At 38.8% G+C, this 16,913-nt stretch overlaps 1 pseudogene across 1 annotated transcript in view; it reads left to right on the top strand.

Moving 5' to 3' along the window:
• The first annotated feature begins 2,113 nt into the window (after positions 1–2,113).
• Positions 2,114–16,913, top strand: part of LOC145506013 (solute carrier family 71 member 2-like) — a 125,144-nt pseudogene continuing 110,344 nt past the window's right edge. Inside the window, exon 1 of the transcript XR_014053451.1 lies at positions 2,114–2,612. The product of XR_014053451.1 is annotated as a solute carrier family 71 member 2-like (transcript). The remainder of the gene's footprint in view (positions 2,613–16,913) is intronic.

The raw sequence follows: 16,913 nt of genomic DNA, 5'->3' as shown, positions 1-16,913 counted from the left end.
ATAAGTTCTTCAGAGTCAAAGTGTTTATCTTCGTTAAAGGAGGCATTGAATGCTGTCGACTAAAACATATTTTCACAACCTGAAAGTAGAGTGTTATTTTAATTGGTGGAAATGTTTAGGACTCTGAAACTGGGACATAGCACCTCAGTAACTCTGAGAAAACTGCTCAAATGAGACAGGACGGAAAGTCAGGCTGTATACAAGTTTGCAACAAAGGGAGCAAGCAGTCTGAACATCCAAGATTAGGTATCAAGGAATTTAGCATTCTATGTATTGGAAGAGGCAAGCTTCTGGGCTTACTGAATTCATTCCTTTCCAGTGCACCTCAGCTATCTGGGGTCAATCCTGTTTCCTTGTTCACTTTGTTTCTTGCATTCCCCCAGCTCCTCAGCAATCACTGTGTGTGTGGGGGGGTGGCAGCATCCACTGGATCGCAGTTTGGGGAGCCCTCATTCACATTTGGATGCCAGAAATCACTGATGGCTGTGACATTTGTTGTTTACTGATATTCAGGAGATACTTTCATTTCACCACTCAAATATCTAATAAAAAATATTCTTACTATATTTGTACCCCAAATTTGTGGAGATTTTGTCTGTTACATTAGCTCTTTAACTAGCCAAGCCACTTTGCTTTCGAAACTTGGGTTGGCATCTGCAAAGTAGGATGTAATATCTCACAAGGTCCTTTCCAGCCAGTAATCATAACAATAGCATTTATGGAATCACAACCATTAGTGTTACCTGGTCTGTCCATCAGCATTTTATCCAAAGAGGATCTGAGACTTTGAGTAATTGTTTCAGTGAAAAAAAAGAAGAAATAAGTTTTTTGTTTCCTCTCCTGAGAATAATGAAGATAAAGAGAACAGTGAGCAGCCTGAACATTCTTACTTATCTTCCTTTAACTCATCCTAACTCTGCATGCCTGTAAGTAAGTTAGCTTTTCTGCCCCCTAACTCTGCAGGAGCTACATTTTGCACCTATTATCCTTTGTATGCTAAATACAAACTGTATCTGGTGCTCATCTTTATAGTACACTCTTCCCCTTGTAGTTCTTCTTTTTTATATATCAGAAAGAAGGCCACAGAGCCACAAATTGTCAGACTTGATTACTGGGTTACTGACACCAGTCTATGACTGATTTTGGAAGAAAGCAAGCTCCTTACACCTTTGTTCCTCATCACCGACTCCTGACTGCAAGCCCTGATCTTATATAAGACTCCATAGCGCTCATGGAGCGAGGGCACAGTTCTTGAGGTATGAGCCTACTGTGTTCCCCTCTCCACTGGCTGAGCATCAAAGCCATTTTTCTATTTCCTCCAAACTCTGTCTCTGTATTTTCTATTTGGCATCAGTGGACAAAGAAAGCCATGCGTTTGGCCACCAAAGTAATCAGTTCATGTTCAACGTGTTGGTACCATCAAGTAGCTCTGAACTGGAACAGGGACCTGTATGTCCTCCCATGAATCCCACAGCCCAGGTAAGCTCTTGTCAGCTTCAGATTCTGAATAGGAACAAACTATGGTAGTTATAGTTCCCATTTCAGGATTTCAGAATCGGGACATATTTCCATATTAGAACGATCAGAGAATCCTAAGGGAAATCAGTCCTAAATATTCATTGGAAGGACTGATGCTGAAGCCCCAATACTTTGGCCACCTAATGAGAAGAACTGACTCATTGCAAAAGACCCTGATGCTGGGAAAGTTTGAAAGCTGGAGAAAGGGGCGACAGAGGATAAGATGGTTGGATAGCATCACTGACTGTATGGACGTAAGCTTGAGCAAGCTCTAGGAGTTGGTGATGGACAGGGAAGCCTGGCTGTACTGTCCATAGCAGTCGCAGAGTCGGACACGACTCAGCGATTGAACTGAACTGAGAACGTGCCCATCCATATAACTGTTGGGGGCATCAGAAAAAATTAGCTCGGCGGTTTGGCTTCCAAACCAAGGCCAAAAGTGCAGTCACTAACAATAATGCACCTGACATTCTCACTTGTCCACATCCGCTCAGGAAAAAGAAAATAAGGTTGGAGGCCTTAGAAGATGACGCATTTCTGGCGCGCAGCGGAATCCGGAAGCCAAGGAGGCTCCGGAAACGTGGAGGCGGGGCCTGAGGTGGGCGGCCGCCGCTGAGGCTTCGGGCGCTGGCGCCGAGCTTCTGGCGGGAGCTGAGATCCGGGGCGAGGCCTACTTCCCCGTGGCAGCTCGTGGGGAAGCGGGGGCGAGGCGGGGCGGGGCGGGCGCTCGGCCTTCTGACTGCCCAGGCCCGCGGATGAAGAGGTGGGCAGCTACCTGAGTTTTGTTCGGTTCGGCGGTTGTGGCTTGCGGCCGCTGCAGTCGCGCTCTTGCTGCCTCAGCATCCCTCACAACCCACGGCCTCGCCGCTGGCCTGCCGCTTGAGCTGCCGGCCGTTTTGGGCCGCAGAGTCCATGAGAGCGCGGGCCCCGCCGCCGCTTTTGCAGCTTAGCTGTAATTCCGGGGCGCCCGGAGCCGACGGAGTCATGACCGCAGCATGAACGCGGAACCTCCGGAGGAGAAAGCAGCGTCAGAGGCGGAGGCAGGAGCCATGCCAGAGAAGCGCGCGGGTTCGCGGGCCGCGGGCGGCAACTCGGTGAGCGTGGGCTTGGAGGCCGGACGCGTTGCTCAGCCCGAAACCCGGAGTCAGGGGAGGTTGGGCCGTGTTGTGGCCGGAGTGCAGGGACGCCCGGTGCGGGACTGGGATCTGGTTCCCCTGGGGATGAAACATTGACCGTCGGCTCGGCGCAGGGGCTCTGGCTCTCGGAAAGCCTTTCCTTTTCCGACTCAGCCAGCCGACTTCATCACTGCTAGGCTTTCCTAGCGTTGCTCGCCGCTAGATTAAAATTTAGGCGACTTGGTTGTTTCAGAAGACGCCCGATGTGGGATTGTGAATATAAGTAATTTGATTTTTTCAGAGTTCTCCATACACGTGACAGCCGGTACTGCTTTCATGGTGCATTTCTGGCTTGAGCCAACTTAGAAGATGTGCGGAGAGCATTCAGAACCTGCCTTGGGCCCTGGACCCTGAACCCGGAAGGTGGCGTGGAGGCTGGGCAGCTCCTTCCTGTTCCTTCTTGGTTCTTTAGGCTGTCTCTGCAGCGTTTGGTGAGCAGGATTTCAGAGGGAGCTGCCGATCCCAGGGCCCGACTGAGGAGTTTATTCAGGCCAATTTCTTGAACAGTTTCACGTGAGATTCAGACTGGGTTCGGCAGAACAGACTATGTCCGTGGCGTTTAGATGTCTGACGGTGGAACTCTTAAGCATAGAGTGTCATTTCTTAAAGATCTTTTTTGGAGTCTCTTTTAGACAGGAAACAGAAATGGTACAATGAATACAAACTAATGCCAACGAGACTTTTTTCCAAAGAAAAATAGAAACTTTAAGAAAATTAAATTATATGCAATCGGCTTCGGATTTAATTTGCTTTTAAAGAATGCTAAATGATGTTGAAGACCCCCTCCTGCCCAAATGACTTTTTATTTTTGGAAAACCAAAAACCCTTAAGGGTTCCTCATTTCAAAGATAATATTTCTGGAAAGTGGAAAGGTTTTTTGGTAGGAGGAGGGAAATTCTATAGAATTGGGTTTTCTCGTTTTGTTTTTGATTACATAAAAATTAGACTTGTCTTCCTGCCACTTAAAGGAGACCAAATTGCCAGCTCCTCCTCCTGTCTTTGAATCAGTAGACCATAATTACTGACCATTGGCCAAGGTACTAACCTTGGAGGTAGCCTCCTTCATCCTTTTCCATATTTTCATCTAATACATTAATAAGTCTATCTAGGTTTACCAGGTAAAGATTTTAGTTTTTTGTTTTGTTTTTTTATCCTTTCTGCATTCCTGTGGTTCAGTTCCTCAGCATTTTTGAGCTAGATTTTGGCTTTGATACTGTTGCTTTACCATCTGGTTGCTCTCCACCTTATTGATCAGTGGAATCAAGAATGTAAATATGATCATTATTGCTATTCTTAAATATTTTCATTGGCTTTCCATGGCTTATTGTATAAAAAAATAACCTGACAAGTTGACACATTATAGCATAATGATTAGGTGAGCATGCTTGGAATTTCCCTTTCGACCTTTTATTACCTATATAACTTACGGCAAGTTATACAACCTTTCTCAATATTTCGGACATAAATGATTGGTCAGAATGTATAAGTGATCCCTGACTGATAAAAAGCATTCAATTCTCTCCCATGTACTAATAATCTATATAGGAACTAGACTCCAACCTAAAAATTTTAATTGCTAAGTTTATGTGCTTAGAGCAGAAACTTTTGAGAGATGTGTATTCAATGAAACTGAGACAGTTGATTCCCTGATAGGAGTCTTGATGCTAATTAGGAATAGATTCCTGTCCAGTCTTTCCTTGTCTCTGAGGGTGCATCTAGTCAGTGTTGATAAATTGCAGTGAATACTGACAATGCGTTTTGGTGCTTGCTCTGTTTAGTGAGATCAGTAGAATGGGCAGGTAACAGAGTTCATCCAGTGGCACGTTTTGTAATATGTGTGGCCTGGGAAAGAAGTGAATGCCTTTAATATGCTCATGTCATATGCCAGTACCCGCAAATCATGTGTCTTTCCTGCTTGTAGTTTCTTTCTAGTGTTGCTAACAGGTGCTACATTCTTTGCCTCCACCTCCCACTCCCCAGTTGTTTAGTAACTAAACAACAAGAATTGGTTCATCTTGATGTGTTGGAATTTCCTTATACCTTGATTCTATAATAGTGTATTCATTGTTTCAGGTTCTTAGATGCTACTAATAATCACAAGCAAGACTGCCCATGTCCAGGGATTTGGTTGGCAAATAGATGTATTGACCTGAATAATAGAAGGAAATCGTGTGTTTATTCTAAGAGATCAGCGCATTCTAGAAAAGGGAGGTGTGTGTAGAAAATAAGTTCTTTTTTTAGTGTCCTTTCTTTGCTCTGTCTCTCCCTAGTTGTGTGTGTATGTAACACCTTGAAACATGGTGTCAGAATTATTTGCATTATCATTGAAAGCATATTTCCTATTACCAGGTAAAGGGAAATTCCTTTTGGAGTTATTTACCTTTGAGCATCTAATGAGAATTAAAGATTTTCTGCAAAGAAAATACAGCTGAATTTAGCATACTAGGTATTTCACAGTGTTCATGAACTACATAGAAGCAACCTTTATGCCCACTGACAGATGAATGGATATAGAAATTATACATATGTATGATGGAATATTACTCAGCTATAAAAAAGAACACATTTGAGTCCGTCCTAATGAGGTGAATGAACCTAGAGCCTATTGTGCAGAGTGAAGTAAGTCAGAAAGAGAAAGAAATATTGTATATTAACACATGTGTATGGAATCTAGAAAGATGGTACTGATGAACCTATTTGCAGAGCAGCAGTGGAGATGCAGACATAGAGAAAAGACTGGTGAACACAGTGGGGGAAGGAGAGGGTGGGATGAATTGAGAGAGAGACATGGAAACACTTACATCACCATATGTAAAATAGATAGCCAGTGGGAATTCGCTATGTGACACAGGGAGCTCAACCCAGTGCTCTGTGACAACCTAGAGGGGTAGGAGATGAGAGGGAGGGAACATATGTATGCCTGTGGCTGATTCGTGTTGATGTACCAGCACAATATTATAAAGCAATTATCCTCTAATTAAACTTAAAAAAAAAAAAAAAAAGCCAGTACTAGGATACCAGATAGGATCCCTGATGGATGGCTTCTCAGGATCAGTGCCATTCTGGTTACATTTGATGTCTATTTAGTTGATTTTCCTCAGATTGTTTCAGAGAGGCCCCTGTAAAGGCTAATTTTGATTTACAAGAACAAGAATGTCATATGGGCAAAATGGAAATAATATCAAAGAGCAGTTTGTTACCAAAACAAAACAAAAAAAGGCTGAAATCACTAGATATGTTTTGTTTGTAAAAAATTAAAGAGGGGACTTCCCTGGTGGTCCAGTGGTTAAGACTCCTCGCTTCCATTGTAGGGGGCACTGGTTTGATGCTTAATCAGGGAACTAGGATCCTGTATCCCACATGCTGAGTGGTACAGACAAAAAAAAAAAAAAAAGTGAAAGAGGTCCTAGGGATATTTTAGGGGAAATTTATTTTAAAATTAACTTTCAGTTCTTAACAATCAGTATGTCATTTCAGTAATAAAACAGTACTGGGACACTGGTGCAACCAAACTCTGCTAAATAGATGATAGCAGAAAAAAGATTAAAAGCATTCGTGAATAGTTGATCTGTTGCAATTTATGAGTAACTGCATCATGCTTTCATAGCAGACATTTATACTTCATATTTAGAATTATGCAGATGTCTAGACAGCTTTCTGTTATTAAGCCCAGTCTTTATCAGAACACAGAATTATAGTTGTTGTTTTATTGTTCTTAGGCCTGGTAAAGGCAGGATTTTTCAGAATTTGCTTCTTTGGGTATTTGAGCATCCTTTTCCTCTGTTTGTCTTACCAGATTAAATCTTTGAGGACAGGGACTACAGCTGTGTATCTTTTAATTTAAATATTTAGGCAATCATCAGAAAATGTATTAGAGAAGTAAATCAGTCAAGTTTAAACCAGCAATTATGATTATCAGTGAAATTAAATTGTTGCTATTATATGATGTTTTGGTTGACCTTATAAAACAAATTGGAGAGTTCTGTTTTATTCTCTGAAGAGTTTGTGTAAGATGGATAATACAGTTAGAACTTTGTAGTTCTTTACTTTTTTGGACTAACGTAGTTTTAGAACAATTCAGATTTTCTGTTTGATTTTTTTATTTTTTTCTGTCAGTTTTAGTAAGTTGTATTTTGCTAGGAACTTGTCCATTTCATTTAAAATTTCAGATTAATTGGCATAAAGTTGTTCCTAACAGCCTCTTAGGCTCTTTTTAATTACTATTGGATCTTTAGTCTTTTTTTTTTTATTGCTACATTGGTAATTTTTACCTTTAAAATACATTAATTTTCTGATGTCTTCTGGATAGTCACAAGTTTTTCAAATAGCAGTAATTTCATGTCTTATTCCTATATTTCTGTATTATATGAACTAGACTATTGAGGAAAACATTCAGTAGTAATGATAAAAGTGTACAACCTTCTCCGCTTAACAGGAGTATATGTATTTTTCCACTGTCATGTAGGGATATGAGAGTCGGACCATAAAGAAGGCTGAACACTGAAGAATTGATGCTTTAGATCTGTGGTGTTGGGGAAGGCTCTTGAGAGTCCCTCGAACTGCAAGGAGATGAAATCAGTCGGTCCTAAAGGAAATCAGTCCTGAATATTCGTTAGAAGGACTGATGCTGAAGCTGAAGCTCCAGTACTTTGGCCACCTGATGTGAAGAGCCGACTCATTAGAAAAGACCCTGACACTGGGAAAGATTGTAGGCAGGATGAGAAAGGGGCGACAGAGGACGAGATGGTTGGATGGCATCACTGACTCAATGGACATGAGTTTGAGCACGCTCTGGGAGATGGTGAAGGACAGGGCAGCCTGGCGTGCTGCAGTCCATGGGGTCACAAAGAGTTGGACACAACTGTGTGACTGAACAACAACAACATGTTCAATTGTATGGATATATCACAGTTTGGTTTTTCATTCATCCCTTGGTTTATCACCAGTTTTGGGCAGTTACAGATAAAACTGCAATGAGCAGTCATCAACCAATCTTTGTATGAACTATACCTTATTTTCTTTTAAGTAAATATCATACTTAGGAGTAGAGTGGCTAGAACATATGGTAGGTGTATTGTTTAACATTTTAAGGAACTGCCAAACTGTTTTTTAATTTTAAAATTTTAATTTAAAATTTTCTATTGCCACCAGCCCTGTGAGAGTTCATTTGCATCCTTATCAACCCTTGGTCAGTCAATTTTTGCTCTTCTGTTAGATCTGTAGTAGTGTCTTACTTGTTTTTATTTTGCATCTCTCTGTAGCTAATTTTGTTCAGCATCTTTCCATAAGCTTACTTGCCATCTGTATATCCTCTTGGTGAAGTGTCTATTCACCTCTTTTGCCTTTTTATTTGTTGTTTTTGTGTTATTATCTTATAACTGAGATATAAGATAATATTTATTTATTTATTTGGGTTACAAGTCTTTTATCAGATATATGTTTGCAAATATTCTGAGCAGAAGTTTTAATTTTGATAAAGTTTTAATTTTATCAGTATGTTCTTTTAAGGATTGTTTTTGGTTTCGTATCTAAGAAATCCTAACTCAATATCACAATTATTTCCTTTTATATTTTTAGAATCTTTTTAGATTTTACAGTTAGTTTTATGACCCATTTTGAGTTAATTTTTATATGTTGCAAAGTATGGATGGGATTTCTTTTTTTGTATATGGCAATGAATTGTTGCATCATCTGTTGAAAGGACTTATTCACTGAATTGCCTTTGTACCTTTGTCAAAATTCAGTTTTCCCATGTATGTGTCTGTCTGTTCTGGATTCTCTATTTTGTTTCATTGATCTGTTTATCTTTACATCAATACCATTCCATCTTTATTACTGGAGATTCATAATAAGATTTGAAACAAGTCGAGTTTGTCCTACATCCTTGTTCTTCTGTTTTAAAATGATTTTGGCTATTTTGTTGTCGTGTCCCACTCTTGCGACCCCATGGACTGCAGCATGCCAGGCTTGTCTGTCCTTCACTGTCTCCCAAAGTTTGCTCAAACTCATGTCCATTGAGTTGATGATGCCATCTAACTATCTCATCCTCTGTTGCCTCCTTGTCCTCCTGCCCTCAATATTTCCCAGCATCAAGGTCTTTTCTAATGTTCAGGCTCTTTGAATCATGTAGTCAAAGTATTGGAGGTTCAGCATCAGTCCTTCCAGTAAATATTCAGGGTTGATTTCCTTTAGGATTGACTAGTTTGGTCTCCTTGCTGTCCAAGAGTCTGTCAAAGTCTTCTACAGCACCACAGTTGGAAAGTATCAATTCTTTGGGGCTCGGCCTTCTTGATGGTCCAACTCTCACATTCGTACATGACTGCTGGAAAAACCGTAGCTTTGACTATATGGCCCTATGTCAACAAAGTGATGTCTCTGCTTTTTAATATGCTGTCGAGATTTGTCATAGCTTTTCTTCCAAGGAGCAAGTGTCTTTTAATTTCATGGCTGCTATTCTGAGTCCTTTGCATTTTAGAATTATAAAACCAGCTTGTCAGTTTCTACAAAAAAGTCGGCTGATATTTTCATTGGGATTGTGGCGATCCAGAAGATCAGGTTAGAAAGAGTTGAAAAAGTATAGATCTATAAACAAGGTATCTCTCCATTTATTTTGTATCTTTAATTTCTCAGCCATGCTTTATAATTTTTAACAGTTCTTTTGTGTCACTTGTCACACTCATACCTTACATGTGATGTAAACATACTATGAAAGTGAAGTGCAAGTCACTCAATCATGTCCGACTTTTTGTGACCCCATGGACTATACAGTCTGTGGAATTTCCTAGCTACTGCAGTGGGTAGCTGGTCCCGTTTCCAGGGGATCTTCCCAACCCAGGGATCAAACCCAGGTCTCCCACATTGCAGGCGGATTCTTTACTAGCTGAGACACCAGGGAAGCCCAAACATACTATAAATGTAAATTATTAAGAAATTTAAAGTTCACAATTGTTTTTTGCCAATATACAAACACAATTCATTTAAAAAAATTTTAATTGTGATATATGTGACAAAATTTACAATTCAGTTATTTTGATGGTACAGTTAAAACTATAAAGTTTAATTATTTTTAACTGTACAATTCAATAGTGTTAAGTATATTCACATTGTAGTGCAACCAATCTCCAGAACTTTTTCATCTTCTAAAACTGAAACTCTGTATCTGTTAAATAGCACCTTCCCATTTATCATAGCTCCTGGTAACCACCATTCTGCCTTAAGTTTCAAAGTATTGACTAGATACTTCATAAGTGGAATCATATACATTGTCATTTTATGACTGGTTTATTTCACTTAGTATAATGCCCTCAAGACATGCTGTCTTTAAGATTGTTGAAGGCATGTATGGCATGTGTAAGGATTTCCTTCCTTTACTGCTGCTGCTGCTAAGTCGCTAGAGTCGTGTCCGACTCTGGGCGACCCCATAGACGGCAGCCCACCGGGCTCTGCTGTCCCTGGGATTCTCCAGGCAGGAATACTGGAGTGGGTTGCCACTGCCTTCTCCAGTGCATGAAAGGGAAAAGTGAAAGTGAAGTCGCTCAGTCGCGTCCGACTCTTAGCGACCCCATGGACTGCAGCCTACCAGGCTCCTCCATCCATGGGATTTTCCAGGCAAGAGTACTGGAGTGGGGTGCCATTGCCTTCTCCGTTCCTTCCTTTAAGACTGAGTAATTCCACTTTCTGTATGTGCCACAGTTTTGTTCTTCCATTTATCTGTTGATGAACATGACGTTGCTTCTGTTTTTTGGCTATTGTGAACATATTTTTATTTCAGATAGTGGCCATCCTGATTTGTGTGAGGTGATACCTCATTTTGATTTTGCAGTTTCCTAATGATTAGCATGTTGGACATGTGTTTTGTTTGTTTGTTTGTTTTTTATATTATAGCGTGTTTCTTTTCTTTTTTTTAGATTTTTTTCTGTGGTGTGGACCATTTTTACAGTCTTTATTGAATTTGTTACAATATTGCTTCTGTTTTATGTTTTGACCACAAGGCATGTGGAATCTAGCTCCCTGACCATGGATCAAACCTGCCCTTCTGTGTCGGAAGGTGAGGTCCCAACCACTGGACCACCAGGGAAGTCTCAAGCATCTTCTCATATGTTTGTTGGCCATTTGTATATTTTCTTTGGAGAAATGTATATTCAAGTCCTTTGCCTCCTTTTAAATTGGGTTATTTGGATTAACTCTATTAGATACACACTTGAAAAATGTTTTCTCTATAGGTTGTCTTTCACTGTGTTGACTTTGTCCATTGATGCACAAGTTTTAAATTTTTATAAAGTCCAGTTTATCTGTTTTTACTTTTGTCTCATGTGTTTTTTGGTACCATATCCAAAAAAATCATTGTCAAATCTAATATCATGAAGCTTTTCCTCTGTGTTGTCTTCTAAGAGTTTTAGATCTTATGTTTAGGTCTTTTTTTTCTTTCCTGCTAATCTCAAACTACTAATTTATTTCTCTCCATAGGTCTTTGGTTCATTTTAAAAGTTTGTAATTTTGATAAAGTCCAATATCTGTTGTTTCTTTTGTTGCTTGTCATTTTGGAGTCCTGTCTAAGAATCCATTCCTAAATCCAAGATTTACCTCTGTTTTCTTCTAGGAGTTTTATGGTTTTAGCTTAGGTCATTGATCTGTTTTGAGTTAATTTTTGTATGTGGTGTGAGGTAGGGTTCCACCTTCATTCTTTATATGTGGAAATTGAATTGTCTTAGCACAGTTAGTTGGAGAGACTGTTCTTTGCTCATTGAATGGATTTGGCACTGTTTTTTGACAACAATCAATTGAACATAGATACAGGAATTTCTTTGTGGCCTCTCAGTTTTATTCAGTTGGTATGTATGATAGCCTCCTTCTGGCTTCTATATTGACAAGTTCTGATATACGGTGATCTTTGAGTTTGGAGTTATGCGTGGGACAACCTTATCTTTTTTCCAGTTGGCAGCAGATAACCTGATTGACAAAAGTCAGATGTCCTCATTCATCTGAACTTTTCAGGTCATGTTGGGAAAGCAGTTGAAGGGGTTGGTGAAAATAATCCTTCACCTAGGTACACACTGTCTAGGGCAGACTTCTTAGTGCTGGGAAAGAAATGGGTGAATAAGTAAAGGCCTGTGCTTTACTTTGCCTGAGAAACTGACCTTTGACTTCTGTTACCCCTTAACTGAAGTTGTTGTAGTCCAGGCTACCTGCTATATGTATGTCCTGATTCTATTTGTGGAGAAAGAAAGGCAGTGTAAGTAATACAAATGGTTAGTAGCACATACTCTGGAGGTATGTGACTCTCCAGATGTAATACCAGCTTTGGCACTTACTAATCATGTGAATTGGGAAAGTACTTAAATTCTGTGCATCTGAGTTTTGTCATCTATAAAATGGGGATAATAATAATTCCTATCTCAAAAGATTATAGTTAGGATAAAATGATAGTAATGTGCTTTTATCAGGGTATCTGTTGCTGTAAAAGGATAATTTTTGCCTGTTTTATGTCTCAGGACCTTTTGTAGTAGACTGTCCCTGACCTGTGTTCCTGTCCTTAAGAGTGTTTATTTCCATTTTAAATTGTACATTACATGAAATGGGAGCAGGAATAGTTTCTTCTATTGCTACTATTATTCTAAGTATCTTGTCGACATATAGCAGAACTCAACAAATATGTGTTGAATGAATTGATCTCTTGGAGTGATTGATGTTTTTCTTTTGGCTGTGCCACTTGGCTTATGGGATCTTAGTTCCCCAAACTGACTAAGGGCAATAAAAGTGCCAGGTCCTGGACTGGGGCAATAAAAATGCCAAATACTGGACTGCCAGGGAACACCCTGGAGTTGAATATTTTTTTTATTGTTAAAGAATGCTGGTGGAGGTGGGTGGGAGGGAGGCTCAAGAGGGAGGAGATATATGTATATTTAATAACTGGTACACATTATACAGCAGAAGCCAACACAACATTGTAAAGCAATTATCCTCCAGTTAAAACTAAATATTTTCAAATTTTAAAAAAAAAGAATCCTGATAGAGGTAGAATATTTACAAAAGCAGTTCTTGGGATCTTGGTTTGCTTTAAGTTGGGTGGCAGTTGGTAAATTAAGTTTGAAAACTTGAATGAGAAAAAAGTTATTTTATAAATATTTTATGAATTCTTGATCTTACCAACATAATAGCTGTGTCATTTACTCAGCTATTTAATGTAGGACTGAGAAAATTTTTATTTTCTGTGGAAGTTATTTCTACTGAAGAAATAGGCAGTAAAACTGCTTTTCCAACTTGCATTCCAATATTATTAGGTAGGAGAAAGAAAAGCACACTTTTAGGTAATAGTCATTTATTTGTTTTTTAAAACCATTTGTGTTCTTCTTCTTGTGTTTGTATTTTAAAAGCTTTCTAATAAAAAATTTATTTTTGATAGGGTATTTTACTAACCAGGTAGGTATAAATGATATAGGCAAAAAGCATATGTAAAAATTATTAAAATATTGAAGGCTCATAGTGAGACATACTTTTCACATATGTTTTTATAGTGATGCAGAGATGGCTGACCAAATCTTACGGCAGTAATTTCCAACTGTGGAGTACCAGCTTTTAATTAGAACATATTTGTTTAGAGGTATAATAGAGACAATAGTTTACATAGTTACACTTGGTTCAAACTCAAATATTTTCATTTTTAACAGGTTAACTGTGCATGATGCAATAATGTATTTGATAAAGGGATTTATTATTGTACATAAGTCCAGGAACAGTGTGCTTAGCTTAGCAGTTTGACTTCATCCCTTGGTGTACCTCAAATGCTTATTACATTCATAGACTTTGCTTTTCTCGGTATGTTGACTTCTGGTCTTTAGGATCAACCCGTTGTGGTTTCAAGATGGCTAACTGCTCAAGTAACACATCCTTACACAGTAATGCCCCTAAACTGGGTGCGAAGAGGTATTTCACTGTGGTTTTGATTTGCATTTCCCTGATGGCTAACGAGTTGAACATCTTTTCATGTGCTTATTGACCACTTGTTTGTCTTCTTTTGCCCATTTTTAAATTGGGTTGTCATTTTATTAGTGAACTCTAAGAGCTCTTTATATATTCTTATTTTAGGGATCCCCAACCTTCTGGGATCTAATAATGCCTGATGGATCTGGGATGGAGCTGATGTAATATTAACAGCAATAAAGTACACAATAAATGTAATGGTGCTTGAATCATCCCAAGATCAACCCCCCCCCGCCCCCGCCCCCCCCCCAATGGAAAAATTGTCTGGTCCCTGATGCCAGAAAGGCTGAGTACTGCTGCCTTACCTGAGATGAGTTTTGCAAATATTTACTTCCATTCCATTTTCATTTTATAGAGCACAAGTTTTAATTTTGCTTCAAAATGTTTTCTTCTAGTTTTATTGAGATATAATTGACATACAGCATCTGTAAGTTTAAGGTGTACAGCATAATGATTTGACTTATACATATATATATGTATCATGAAGTGGTTATCACAGTTAACTTAATGAGCATCCGTCATCTCGTGGATACAAAATTAAAGAAAAAACTTATTTTTTGTGATGAGAACTCTTAGGACTTACTATCTTAACTTTCATATATAACATACAGTGCTGTTCATTATATGTATCATATTGTACATTATATTCCTAGTACTTATAACTGGAAATTCATACCTTTTGACCTCCTTCATGCAATCCCTCCCCTCAATCTTTGGTAACCACAGATTGGATCTCTTTTTCTTTGAGTTTGTTTCTTTGTTTTTGAGGTAAAACTGACCTGCAACACAGTGAGAAGATCCCCTGGAGAACAGAATGACCACCCACTTCAGTATTCTTGCCTGGAGAATCCCATGGTCAGAGGAGCCTGGCGGGCTACAGTCCCTGGAGTTGTAGAGTCGGAACGACTGAGTGACTAATGCTTTCTTTCTGTATTTAAGTTGCTGATCTCTTAAGTCCAAATGCATCTTAACAACCCTGCATTTTTACTCCTGCTACCCTACACTTACTGTTTTTGACATTCTATTTTACATCTTTTTGTTTTCTATATCCCTTAACTGCTTATTGTAGATAGAGACGATTTTGCTAATTATTGCTAGCTAATTTTGCTAATTATCCCTACTGGCTTTATACATGGCTTATTTATTAGCTGTTGTGTGTTTGTCTTTACAGATGAGATTTTTCCTTTTACATTTTCTTGTTTCTAGTTGTGGCCTTTGTTTCCTCACTTAGAGAAGTCCCTTTTAACATTCTTATAAAGTTGATTTGGTGGTGCTGAACAAGCTTTTGCTTGTCTGTAAAACTTTTGATCTCTCCGTCAAATCTGAATGAAATTCTTTGTAGGTCTTTTTCCTTTCATCATTTTAAATGTTGTGCCACTCCCTTCTCATCTGCATAGTCAGCTGATAGCCTTATGGTAGTTCACTTGTACTTAACTTGTAGCTTTCAGTATTCTCTCTTTATTTTTGCCATTTTAATTACTACTTATCTTGGTGTGGTCCTTTTTGGGTTGACCATGTCTCAGATGTCTGTGATTCCTGGACTGTTGGGGATGTCTGTTTCCTTTCCCCAGTTAAGGAAATTTTCAGCTATTGTCTTCAAGTAAGTTCTTTCTTTTCTCCTTCTGTGGAAGTTTGTATTTTTTTTTTCTCCGTTTTTTTTAGCATAGTTATTTTTATTTAGAGTTGTAGATGAGGCTGTCAGCATATGGATTTCTTATATTGCTTCTTAAAAAAATTTTAATTGGACAATAATTATTTTACAGCATTGTGATGGTTTTTTGCCATACATGAATTGGCCATAGACACACGTATGTCCCCTCCCTCCTGAACCCCCCACTTCCCACCTTGCTCCCCATCCTGTCCCTCCAGTTTGTCACAGAGCAGCGGAGAGGTTTGTGTTTTGATCAAGTTCAGTGTATCTATTTTTTTCTTTTTTTGCTTTTTCTTTTGATGTTACTATCCAAGAAATCATTGCCAAGTCCAGTGTCATGAAGCTTTTGTGTTGTCATCTAAATTTGATAGTTTTAGCTCTTATGGTCAAGGCATTGATCCAATTTTAGTTTGTTTTCTACACATGAAAAAGTGAAAGTGAAAGTCACTCAGTCGTGTCCGAATCTTTGGAATTCTCCAGGCCAGAATACTGGAGTGGGTGACCTTTCCCTTCTCCAGGGGAATCTTCCCAACCCAGGGATTGAACCCTGATATTCTGCACTGTGGGTAGATTCTTTACCAGCTGAGCCACCAGGGAAGTCCTTTCTGTACATGATGTAAAGTAAAAAGGTCTCCTTCATTCTTGCACATGTGAAGTGAAGATCCCACTTCCCTAGCACTGTTCATTGAAGAAACTGCTCTTTCTCCATTGAATGGTCTTAGCACCCTTGTTGCAAATTATTTGACCATTGTACAAGTGTTTATTTCTGGATTCTCTTATACTAATTTGGTCTATATGTCTGTCTTTATCCCAGTACCACACTGTTTTGATTATTTTTGTATAGGGTTGGCAAAAAAGTTCATTCTGGTTTTTCCATAAGATGGATCTAGTAGTACTTAGTTGTCTTTAAGTTCATTTAGAACAAGTTTGTTAGATTTTATTGTGACAGCTGTTATATCAGCGTGCATTTAATAAGAAACCAAAATTGGTGAATTTTTGTGTAGCCATTTTAATATTGGAGATGGAAAAAAACAACATTTTGGGCATATTATGCTTTATTATTTCAAGAAAGGTAAAAATGCAACTGAAATGCAAAAAAAGAAAAAAAAATATGTGCAGTATATGGCGAGGGTGCTGTGACTGACTGAATATGTCAAAAGTAGTTTCCAAAGTTTTGTGCTGGAGATTTCCTGCTGGACAGTGCTCCACAGGTAAACCAGTTGAAGTTGATAGCAATTAAATCAAGACATTAATCGAGAACAGTCAATGTTATGTCATGCAGGAGATAGCTGACACACTCGAAATATCCAAATCAAGTGTTGAAAACCATTCGTACCAGCTTGGTTATGTTAATCACTTTGATGTTTGAGTTCCACCTAAATTAAGCCAAAAAAACCTTGACTATATTTCTGCACATGATTCTCTACTTAAACATAATGAAAACATTCTATTTTTAAAACAAATACAATGTGTACAATAATGTAGAAGTGAAGAGATTATGGGGCAAGCAAAATGAACCACCAAGGCTGATTTTCATCCAAAGAAGGTGACGTTGTGTGTATGGTGGGATTGGAGGGAGTCTTCTATTA

This window comes from Giraffa tippelskirchi, chromosome 1, assembly GCF_054371585.1.
Source record: "Giraffa tippelskirchi isolate mGirTip1 chromosome 1, T2T-mGirTip1v1.2.pri, whole genome shotgun sequence".
Lineage (NCBI taxonomy): Eukaryota > Metazoa > Chordata > Mammalia > Artiodactyla > Giraffidae > Giraffa > Giraffa tippelskirchi.
This window is presented reverse-complemented; position numbering and strand designations above follow the sequence as displayed.